The sequence below is a fragment of the Stigmatopora argus genome, chromosome 8 (genome assembly GCF_051989625.1).
Source record: "Stigmatopora argus isolate UIUO_Sarg chromosome 8, RoL_Sarg_1.0, whole genome shotgun sequence".
Lineage (NCBI taxonomy): Eukaryota > Metazoa > Chordata > Actinopteri > Syngnathiformes > Syngnathidae > Stigmatopora > Stigmatopora argus.
This window is the reverse complement of record NC_135394.1, coordinates 8172317-8185188: the sequence shown is the minus strand read 5'-3', so window position 1 is coordinate 8185188 and position 12872 is coordinate 8172317. Positions and strand designations below refer to the sequence as shown.

At 39.4% G+C, this 12872-nt stretch overlaps 1 protein-coding gene across 6 annotated transcripts in view; it reads right to left on the bottom strand.

The window, feature by feature from the left end:
• The window catches only part of LOC144079403 (uncharacterized), a 96936-nt gene that overhangs the window by 22890 nt on the left and 61174 nt on the right, over window positions 1-12872 (bottom strand). The gene's annotated exons all lie outside the window — the stretch shown is intronic.

The window sequence follows — 12872 nt, the reverse complement described above, 5'->3', positions numbered from 1 at the left end:
CCCTGCTTGGATGCAATTCCCAGGAACATCAAGTTGCGCCAAGCTCAGCTGTCCACTACTGTGCAATCTGCATTACATGCTCGGAGAATCCACAAGAATACCAGCTGCTCAGTGGGACAGGCTCGGGAGAAAAAAAATATGTATGCCGTTGAGTCGTTAAATATATTCATATAGAATTGTGATTTTCGAAATTTAGAATAACAGCTGATTTTGGTTTTGTTTCCCTAAAGTGTTATTACTTTGAACAACACAATAAAAAAACACCACTAAACACACAAAAATATTATTTGCCATTATTAGAGTAGATGTATGTATTTTTGTCAGTAAAAGTTGTAGAAGTAATAAATCTAACCCTAGATTCTAGACACCGACAATGTCAAGAGAATTCGCAGAGAAGAATTTAGGAGAAAAAAAATTCTATGGTTCTTTGAAATAAAAGAAATGCCTACCTTCCCCAAATTAATTTCCAAAATTAAAATAGCCGTTTCAAAGCGCAAGTCTTTTCCAATGTCCCTATTATATTTCGGCACATAGGAACACTAAAACATGTGATATAATGGAAAACTACTAGTGATATTTATTTATTGCATGGCTGAAAACACGTTTTCATAATTGGACAGCCGCCACGCTGCCGTGCGATCAGTGTAAAGTAATTTAAAGGATGAACTGCAATAGAATTAATAAATATATGAGCAATGTATTTTGTTGCACAAAACCTTCTGGTCTCACTTGGCTGCGGACACCCTGTAGCACACGCGGCCAGTGGCTTCAATCAGAACTGGGTTGTTGTGTAGCATTCTGCTAATTAGCTGATTGATAATTCTTGGGTTGGTTCCCCTTTAATTATGGACCTGATTCGGAATGAATGTGGTGATCCAGCCAATTGGAAATGATCTAAACAAAGTGGGACTTGTAAATTTTTCCCGAGCAGCCACTGATATTATCTCCATTGAACGCAGAAAACACTTGATTTTGTTTAGCTTTTGATTTTTAGTTAATCATGTTTTAATTTGGACAAATACCATTTGAAATATTTTCAACATACTAAAATAGTTCATGAGAACTTGTCAATATTATGGAAAAACAAGGATAATTTCTTTATACTTCACGTGAAGTAATGCAGACTCATTCCCTAATAAAATACATTACTAGATTTTTTAAATACAATGTTTCGACATTATTTTAATCGGAAGTATGTCAATTATACGGCTCTCTTAATTTCATGTTTACAGTTAAAATTGTTTGGTTTTCACTTAACATTTCAAAACCTATTTTTAGTCAACATGACATAAAACAAATTTTAACTATCCATTTAGATCAGTATATTCATCCTGTTGGGGGATTGAGTAAATCAGAACAAAAAAAGGAAATAACAAATTTGCAATGATCAAAGCATGAGGGGGAAAAAAAGGAGTGATATAGATTATAATTGTCGATACATGGAAATGTTTAAACCAAGGTATCAATAATGGTTTTTCTCTTTATATCAGGGGTTTACTTTGAGTGAAAGGCGATGCCACATTCACACTCCCAACTTCATTGAGTTGAGAAAATCCATGTGGTCTACATAGCGATCAGGCAGGTGAAGCACTCATCCATGTCAAATAAATATACTGTATGTATAAATAACATTTACCATGTAGAATATGCAATACTCTACTAAAAAAATATAATCAACTACACAATATCTTGATTGAAAGGGAGAGTCACAAGAGTCAATCAAGGTCTTTATGATGGCCATTATTTCCAGCTCATGGGAACGGAAACCTCCTCATTATTGATGTCTGACAGGGATCACGGCCAGTCAAAGCTACACTGCACACACTTTGAGCTAACCATGACCCAATTGCCCACCTTTCCCTGATATCGCAGCTGGGGAAAACGAAGGAGGATTCAAAGAGGGTCGTGTAGGCACGAAGCATAAACGGTAAAAATTCTAAATATGAAACTAATTTGGTAATTTTTGCACAATTACTGAGAAAAAAACTTCACATTCATGTTTCATAGTGAATACATTTAAAAATATTATACTTGTTTTTGTTTCTTCCTTTTTACAGAGATATACTGAAGCATGCAAGGTCACTGCAAATCTGAATTGTAAAATGGTGGCAGTAAAACAAAGTCAAGAACCAATCCTAAAAGGAAACCCATTTAATTTAGTATTCATAACATCAAATCCGACCAAAAACCTGCGAAGGTTAAGTCTAGGTCAAAATGCTCTCCTTTCAGCTCCAACAGACTCAAGAATAATTTGTACACAAGAACAAGCTCCTGCCAAACCCATTAAAAAAAAAGAGCCTAACCTACAGGTCAGGCAGCAGACAGCAAAAACAGAATCCACCATCCTACCTTTGCTTGTCATGTCAACTGAGATAATAAGGGCCTATACTGGGGGCATGACATTTACACATTTTGATACAAGAGTGGGGCCACTGAGCGTCCCTGTCAAGTGCCAAAGAATAGAAATACAGTATTTGAATAGCCTTGTCGGCAAATCCAACACTGCTCGGCTCCTCAGACAATAGGTGCAGCACTAATCCCCCTTCATGGGCTCTGCATCCCCTGTCATGGCCGCTGGTGAAGCGTGCTGAGACGCTGCGTTGGCGACTGACATGTCAACAAAGGCGGCGTCCCTGGCCTCTGCCGGGGCTGTGTGCTCTGCACTGCCGTGCGTGGAATCTGCATTAGAAGGGGAGAAAAGCCAAGAGCAACGTGCTAAACAAAAAAGCTGCCAGGGTGCTGGGACCCCTGGTAAGAAGCTCGGTGTGGCCACCCATCAAATGCGCTGAGCTCGGGCCGACAGCGCATCCCTCGCCCACCCCTTGGAAGCCCAGCCCCATCACTCTGGTGTCTTTGGGTTGGAACTACTCTTGTGTCCTCCGCTCGGCCGGATCTGACAGCTGTTAGCACGGAGGGTTTTTCGCTCAAGACATCTCTCCATCCACACACAATGACCCCCACAGCCCTTGCCAGGCTTGACAGCCAACCCTTGAAAGACAAGGTGGGGAAAATGGGCTGACAGTGTCACTCATACGCCGATCGCATTTCACACTCCATAGGCAAAGCACAAAGGATCTTTTTTACTGAAGATAATGACTTGAAAAAGTGACATCTTTTACAGATGCTAATGCTAAATACTAGGTCAAACACCATAAACATAGCCAAGGTTCATTGATAAATTGATTCTTTATGGATTTAGCGTAATGTATGTTCGTACTGTTTTACATAAAGAAATAGGAGACACTCCTGCTGTGCTGGAAGTCCTGACATCACACAGCATCACAATGTAGAAGAAGTGTCTTTTATTTATTTATTTGAAATAAATGTGCACGCAATCGCTGTAAAGCCTGAGGCAAAACCGCATGTGGTCTTAAATCTACCATTTGTCTTCCCACCTTTTATACTTTTATTTAATGCATCTTTGTCTAAATAGGTCATTTTATTTTAACCTACAGTTTCATAGAATTCCCGACAATCACAAAAGCACACTGCGACTTCTCTCCCTGTTTTGCAAGGCCACTGTCGAGTAAAAACTTCATTTTATGAATACATTTAACATATAATGATAAAATACAGCTACATGGTGGGCTAAGTGATAAAGTCTACATCTGATAAGTTAGCTGAACCTATCAATAAAAAATGGAATAAAAAAGCCTTGCTGGAAGTTTGAATAAAAAAAATATAATCATAAAACCCATTACCTTCAGTAAATTACCATGCCTTTAAAACACAGGATCATTTCCCATACTCATAAGTAGGAAACGCAGTGTTGAATTTAAATAAATGCATTGAGAGCAACATGAAATCAATTTCAGCAGCTTTCATTTCCAGATTGACTACTCTTGGAACGAATGAGGGTGACATTCAGCTCACAGCACACACTCACTCACACACAGGCGAGCAAATATGCCGTGTTTAGCACACCGTCGATGTATGCAGACATACAAACACATACAAGCTCCTCTCGGGTGCACATCCTTGTCAGCAGTGCTATACTGCCCGTTTACCTTGCCCCAGGACATCAGCGGAACAGCCTATCTGCCGTCTTCCGCATCTCTAAAGACACGTCACCCTGTTTATCTCCTAATTGACTCTCAGAGGAAGGCTGAGATTGACAGTGTTGCTTCCCACTTCACTTAAGTCCTTTTTAGCCAAGGAAGCCTGCCGAGACTCCTGTTAAAAATACGTTGTGGCCCACTCGCTCCATTGATAAGCTGAACTTCACCTTTGTGAAATATAACCAAGAGAAGAAACGTTAGATCATCCAATTGCTTTTGAGAAAATTACAATTTTAGATCACCTTTGTGGCGAAAAAAAACCATACGTCACGAACAAGTCAAACATTTCATTTCTTTCGTCCAAAGTCTCGATCAAATGCCTCAGTGCCCATTTTGTCCAGCATGTCAACACAATTAGGGGAAGCTCCCATAGCTGACAGCTGACAGAAGTGTTGAAATAACATATAGTGTAGGTTTATCATGTCTTGACAGATTGGGAAGACAGAGCGGGATTGTCATAACATCCCTAAACAGGAACGACGCAGTTGATTGAGACTAATTGACAGCGTGAGAGGTAAAACATCAGGGTGATGTGTTTAATTTTTTCCTCCCCTGTCATTTACTTGTCATCACCTGCCAGAAAGCAATGCTCCTTTTTGCCGGATGCACGATGTTCTGACACCTACTTCAAGCTCACTCTATTGCGGTTGCAGAGGACGAGCCAAAAGGGCAACGGGTGAGAGTGCGAGCCAACATGGCCCTTGTCCTCATCTGTCGGAGATTATTTCGCGGGTCACAACTGGTGTGCCGGTGGTTTGTCACGCGCCGCTTGCCGTAATGTCACCGAGACCACCCTTGCAGAACTCGGTCCAGCTGGGGGCCGTCACGCTGCCTCGTCACATCTCAACTAAGCAATCTGTGACTTTTAAAACACCCTCACGAGGGCGTGAGATGCTAATATGGTAAGGGTAATGCCAGAGGAAAAATATGTTTTAAAAGTGGAAAACAAATCAGTCTACATTATTAAAACCCCAACCAAGGTGAAGCAGAATACAAGATTTTTAAAAATGCTATAGAAATACAAATAAATAGCTGTTTGGAATTCATTAAAAAGGACCAAAATGTTGGTGAGGTTTTTGCGCTGTGGGACCATTGACCATCCTAGTTTTCAAGGTAAGGGGATCCAGGGTCGCTATTTTTCTCTTACAATGGAATGTTTAAAACAGTATCTCCTTTATATTCCACAAAACCTATTGCATATGCGTAGTTGATCTTCACAAGAATGTATCACCTCTTTTAGCACCCATTTTCATTTGACAGGTTTGCCCTCCTAGTGTTACGAGCCTGTGTAATTACTGGCCCACCAAAAAAAACATCAAAGTCCAAGTCCCCATAATACTTCAATTTATCAGTGGATTAAAAAAAAGTTTTAAAAGTTATAGAAGAGACTTTGAGGGTAAATGTTCTTAAAATGCCTCTGGAGCGTGCTTTACAAGAGATCTGTACAGACCCCTAGATATGCTACCTTGGGTCCTAAAAGGTTTAGATAGGGAAAAAAAACACCTTCTGTGAGCAATATTGTTTGAGTTGTGCTCACTTTCAAACATCCGCAAAGAGAGACAAGTCACTTGAGAAGATAAATGTTGTCTGCCGCTGAGCGATTTAGATTTCCTTTTTGTTCCTTATGCGATCCCTTGTTGGGAAAATTCTCATTGCTGCCAAACCTTTTTTAGATCAGTGTACGTTACAAGTCTGTTCCTCTCTCCTTTTAAAATATACTCTGATAACCAAGGTAAATTCACAAACTTCACACACACATGTATTACTGACTACTGTGGGTACAGTAGTTGGTGTGAAGGCAGTGCCTACAGAGGACTTCATTGTAAAATATGCAACATTAGTTTTTGTAATTGTATCATTACGTCGGTGGGTGTAGGACAAGTCCGTGTGCTCCAGTGTGCCAGGTGCAAAGTGTTGGTAATTTCACTCCCATCTTTTCTCTGCTAATTAACATGACAGCAGGACGAATGGACATGATAAACTGCCTGCCTGCAGGACAAATGTCTGACATAATATACGATACTTGTATGTAGGATTGTGGCTATTGCCAAAGTACTTTAGAGGGTAGATTCTCAAATGGAATCAGGTTGCCTGGGAGTTTTATCACATATTGTTTGTACCATGACGGATAATGCAATTAAAGCATATCCACTATTGGCAATTTTCTACTGCACACGGTCTACTTCCCTCCATTTGGTTGACTTCCCACTTTAAACGAACAAAACAAAAGCAGCTGTTGCTGTTTACAATGGTATTTTTGATTTTATGATTCAAGAAAAAAAGAATGAAGTGAAACAGATGTAAAAATGGCAGAATGTGTGGGGTTCAGTAACTATTTTTTGGTGTGATATAAAATCCCATGTGCAGGTAGATGGTGTTGGTGTGTTCTAGATGTTACTGGTTATCAAACATTGAGTACCATGTGGGTTTTCATTACTAAAATACATGTTTCCTGTCACAGCAGGCCTCAGCAACCCACCACCATTGCCAAAGGACACAAACAAATTATTTGCATGTTAAGAGTATAAAACAAATAATTCATCATTTTCTGAAACCCTTATCCTCACAAGGGTCATGGGGGTGCTGGAGCCTATCCAGGCCAACTATGGGTACCAGGCTGGGGACACCCTGAATCAGTGGCCAGCCAATCGCTGGGCACAAAGAGACGGACAAGCATTTATCTTCACAATCGTACCTAGGGGCAATTTAGAGTGTTCAACCAGCCTTCTCTGCATATTTTTGGGATGTGGAAGGAAACCGGATTACCTGCAGAAATCCCAGGCAAACCTGGGGCGAACATGCAAACTCCACACAGTGAGGACCGGCCTCGGCTTGAACCCTCGATCCCAGAACCGTGTGGCTGACGTGCTAACCACTGCTGTATTGAAATTGAATAATTTTCCATTTTATTTGGTAGTCTATGCCTTAGATTTATTTTCGTTCAAGTTTGAATTATATTAATTATCAGTTCATTTTTTCCCTTTTGTTTCTTGTTGAGATGTTGACATCTATGTGTGTGTGTACGCACAAACTTGAATATCATTTCTAAGGATACTGTGGAGTACAATACTGCATTGTTCTCGCCCATGTCATAGAAACAAGATGTTTTTTTTCAGAATATTGAACTGTTTCCTGATAAAATACAATAAGGTGACAATGAGTACTTTACTTGACCAATGAAAAACCAGCATTTTCATTCTTTTGTGACCATACTCCTATGTACAAAGCAAAGCTCATCTAGTAATACTGGGAAACAACTACAACATAAGCTGAGCAAAGTTGTATTTCAAGTATAACATTGGTTTAATATATCCAAAAAGTACTCTCTAAAATCTTGTAAAATGTAATCCCAGACTTCATTAACTGTAATGGTCAGGTGCCCCATTTTTTTTCTTTTTTTTTTTAAAATACGTCATGCGCAGTAACATTAGCCTGTTAATTAAAAAAGATCTCCTTTTCTCCAACAAAGAGATTCTTTGCAGTCTCCCTTTTCTGCACTTAATGGCACACAGCAGTCATCTTGTCTAAGCAAAGCCTACTGTACATCACAGCTATCTGTTTTTATAAGATGACCTGACCACCACCCCCACACCTTCTTGCCATAATTCTACCCCTTATCCCTCCATCTCAGCAATACCTGATTTGGCTGAGAGCTTTTACACTTCTCCTCACTGCCTCCACCTTATTCCTGCGACTCGTGAACCACAACGTGCTGATTTGAAAACACATGCACATTATGGAAGACTTCATCCAATTACACTCGCTACAAGAAGATCTAAAAGCCCAGGCCAAGCCGCAGTGCCTTTCCGTTTAATAGCACATCGGATGTGTCTCATTGATATCCTATTTCGAGGCTCGTGTAGCATACAGCAGGTTGCTTTGTCACTTGCTTGAGGTGTCACGATAAAACACACATAAAAACTCCAGGAAGTCTATAATTTAGAAATGGGAGGGGGGTCTACATTAAAATTATTCTACATGATCACATCCAGAGACAGCATCTTCTGGTAATGAGATATTATTTTGATTGTATTATGACCAAATACAGTAAATATATTCCTGAAAACACAGCCAGGCAACCTCAGGTAACCGATACTTACAAAGTTCAGAATAATAACAATGCTAATGTCAATAAAAACACAATAATGTCCCAACTTGATTATGTAGCCTCTAAGGGGAATAGCAAATTAAATTTGATATTTGAGAACTTGCCTCTGTCTATATTGTATTACACACTGGCTGGGTAGTGGAGGCGGCATGAAATTCAATAATCCTGACAAAAAAATTAAAATGCATATTAACCCAGGATAAGGTAGGGAATGTACTTTTTTTTCTTCAAGTAATTATGAGGTTTTATTCATTTGTGTCATTTGTCAAAATGACAGCTACTCTCTGCAGGCCGGACTATTCTTCTCTTGTGCTCAGCCGACAGGGTAGGAATAATAATAAATGTTTACAACACTCAGGTAACAGAGTAAATATTGGATTCATCAATTATGGGGGCAAGGGACCCAGACATCAGATCCCATGTTTGTTGTTACTGCTGGGGCAAAAAAAAAACTGACTGGTGGTCACATATTATACACTTGCAAGGCAAATCTGACACACATGCCTGCTTATAATTATTTTAGTTTTAGTTAACTCACATACATCAAGCAGAGCTGAAGAGAACTTTATTTTGGGTGAGCTGCACAATGAAAAGGAAACAGTATCCAATAGGCAGGGTAAACTAAATAATAAATAATATACTTTCGAAAAAAGACATCACAAACTCAGGTACAAGACTTTCTTGACATTCCCTTTGTTGTCGTAAAGTTTTGCTTGGGCTAAAATACTTATCCATTACATTTTTGATCATAAACACACTTTTTAAAAACGTTTTTAAGAAGTCTTGTTGCAAAAAAGAACTTTAAAAAAAATCATTAGTTCCCCTGTGTTTGCTATTCTTTTCAGTGTTTATTTCATGCCAATGCATTTTGGACAGCAAAGATAAGTGTAAAAAAAATAAAAAAATAAAATAAAAAGGTACCTAATCATGTGTCCCATTTCCCCCAGACACTTACATTATAACACTAATTGCTGAGTTGCTTTTGGAAGCAGCTGTTTATTGCGACCAGATGAGCACACTTACAGGTGTTTTCCTTTCTCTGTGGTCATATTAAAAAGGTTCCAATATGAAGAGATCCTGCAGGTGCTTGGAGACTGATGCAAATGAGATCCATGCATGTTATGTTCAGGATTTTATTTGTATTTTTTGTAAACACAACAAACAGATTTCCTTTTGCTGCTTCAGCGTCCCCAGACAACCGTTTTTGGCGTCCGGGGGTAGCTGGGAGCAGGTGGTGAAAGCATGCAAAGCTTAATCCTGAACTTTACCTTTACCAAAGTGATCAGACTTGTCTGTGACATCACTAAATAATTGATGTAGATTCGGTCATTAATATCTGATTATAAAAAAATGGATTCATGTGGCCTTTAATGCAAAAGCACAGAGACATCATGTTTGACCTTTCTCATTGCCCCCCGTATTTTGTCTGGATGCAAACCGACACCATTACCATAGCAGTCTAATGTGCCAACCTAAAACCACTGTAGACAAAAGTGCTGTGTGCAAAAGATAAGGCTAATATGAACTTAAATAATAAGAACTTAAAACATTCTACTACTGGTTATTGGCTTGGTCTGTTATTAAGTTGCATTTACCATTTTTTTTCCCAACAAGAAAAAGATCACAATTAACTGATCAAAAAATATTCTGACACTACGAATGTTCAATTAATTATCCCTACATTATGTGGGAAAAAGTAAGTCCAGGCACTCCAAAGGATACTAATTAAACACAGCCACCTTGCATATAAATAAATAACTATCAAAATTAGGAAAATTGTAGAATTAATTAGAGCAGCATATTGAATGGCCATCATGACTCAATATTAGAATTGCTGTGCAGCTGCGCCTCAATCAACGAGTGGGCAAGACTGCCAAACAGTTGGAACACATTTTAACCCACACACACACTCTCTCACAGCGAGCTAAAAAAATCACCCTTACACACTTTGGCAAGGGTACAACGTACCACAACCACATTCCCCTTTCCAAGAAAATGTCTCATTCTTAATTTAGCAGGATTTATCAGTGCAAATAGTAAATCCTCTTCAAGCATCCAGGAAGCAATGAGGTGGAAAGTGAAGGCAAAATTCTGAAAAGACCTACAAAAAGATCTCCAATGGATGAGAGTGGTCCACAACGGGTTGGAATGATAGTACGTGTTAGGAGTGCATATATTAACGTGATCTCATCTGGCCAAATGACTAGGTGGTTGCCTCTCTTCTTCATGTCAGTGTGCAGATAGATCTCAGTTGAGGACAGCTTAATAGCTGTTATACTTATGGTCTGGTTTGTATGAAATTGAACAAGGAATTTATCAGCTTTAATGATAAAATCTTTGACAATTTGGGTTTTATAATTAACACGAATCCAGATAACTAAAATGCAACCAAAAAAATCAATTTCAGTTGTTTTTTGCCCCCTAACTGTGACTCGCAGGTGAGGCTCTGTCTTCCCTATCTCCCTGACTACACATTACTAAATCAATCAAATACATGCAGCGCATTTGTTCTACATTATTTTGTATTGCTTGCTTAGGGTGTCCATGCTCAGGGGAATGTTTTAATTAAAAATTGTGAGTGGCCCTGGTCTCAAGCGCAAGCAAAAAAAAAAGGTTGTTGAATTCCCTCCTTTCTTTAAGCATCGACAGCCCCTTTAAGCCAGTGTGGAAGAGCTCTGTTCTCTTGAGACTTCAGTTTTGACAGACTCATTAGTGAGTGGACCCACCCCTAGTCTATATGTTATATTTATACCCCCTCACCTGTGTGCCATCCGTGGTGTCAATAATGACTTAAAACACTTGCCAAATGTCAAGTGATAAAACCACTGAGAGGGATTACATTACGGCTCACTGTGTCTTGAAAAAAAAAGTCATTTTAAAAGCTTTACCCAACTTCCACATGAGCCTATACACTATTTTTTTCTTTATTTTAAATGACTGTTAACTAAGTAACACCATGAGAAGCTTGGGCAAAGCCATGAGAGCCAGATCACTTGGGGCCCATCAAGTGTAATAAGATTATCATTAATTGCAGCCTTTGGGGACGTTTGTTCTTGAAATAATTATTCTTCAAAAAATTAGTGTGGAAAAAATGAGTGCACATTAGTTTTCACAGTTTTTAAGATTCATCTTTTTTATTTAACGTGACATACGTGTCGGTTAAAAAAAAACAATCAACCAATTGCATTGCCATTGTAAAATTCCCTAGAGAACACAGGGTATTGCAGGCAGAGTTATCCAAAGATATAACGCACACAGTCAGTGACTTTTGATTAAACATTAAAAGCGTACTCATCTTAAACAGCGAGAGTTGAAAGTAGAAGGGAAACCTTTTCAATGTAGTTATTCAACTCATAAAGTCAATTGTAATATAGTATGTATTACATGTCGTTTCTCTCAAAGGAAACCTGTCTAAAGCAACATAATGTCTTGCTGAATCACTCAACTTACGTGTACGAAAAAGTTGAATATGTTTTCATATGAATAAATAGACTTATGCAGGGTGAGTGCGGCCCACTCAACATGTCGCAAATGGCGAATTGAAACATTGTGTGGGGAAGAAATTATTTTCTTATCTCCCACATTGGAACGGAAACTTGACAAATGGAAGGAAGGAACCCAGTCTCAAAAGCATACGCCAAAAGTCCTCACTTTGAGGACTGTTTGCACAAACATCGAAGAACATCATATTTCTCCACCCGGTCAGTAATGTATGCAATTGGGTCTCAGATGAACAAAACAATAAGTGTCAAATCAATCATATTGCTTACATGTGCCAGTGATAGAAACAGCAAGAGTTAACATTTAGCATCATCACTATCAGAAAATCGACTCCGGGCCAGAGGCGAGGGGACACCGGCCTACCATGGATGTCTTTGGAATGTGGGAGGAAACCGGAGTACCCGGAGGAAATCCATGCAGGCCCGGGGAGAACATGCAAACTCCACAAAGGTGGACCAACCCTGGATTTGAACCCAGGACCCCAGAGCTGCGAGGCCGACACGCTAACCACTCCAACACCGAGCCACCCATTTTATTTTAATTTTATCTGGATTAATTAGTACTGTTTAATTTCTATGGCACAGCTTTTTCTATACATAAAGGATGCATGGGCATATTCAACTGAGGGAAAACAATGCTGCACTTTGTGCCAAAGATTGCACATTTTGCTATCCTGAGGTGAGAATGCAAGTCCTAACTCCACAAAGTTTATTCCCGTATGTAAAAATAGCAGCTGTATTTATGGGTAATTCAAGTAGAGAATAACACAAGCAGAAAAGACGGAAAGTCATGCGAGCGAGTTATACTGCATGTGGTAGTTTTGCTTCTCGCATCTCTTCAGCACAACCACTTGGGGCGATTTCCTGCTGAATCCGTGCTCAGTCAACTTTGGATCGACAGTCACGTACGTCCTTTCAAAACCACCATGCCAAACATGGTTAGCAGCTTTCCTTCAGCTGCTGTCTATCAATGTCATATTGGATCAACAAGGCAGAACCCGTTCTGAGTCTCTTTTCCCCTGCTGCACAAATGCAAGTCTTCCACCTCGTCTCTCATTGCTATTTGAGATTTGTAAGGTCCAGGTTAAGAACTGTGATACAGCTGTTGGTTAATTTATAACGCCCCCATTTGTTTTCTATTTTAATTTTCTTTCAGCACAAAAATGGCATACCTTTTCACTATTGCCAGAGATTCGGGTATACTGG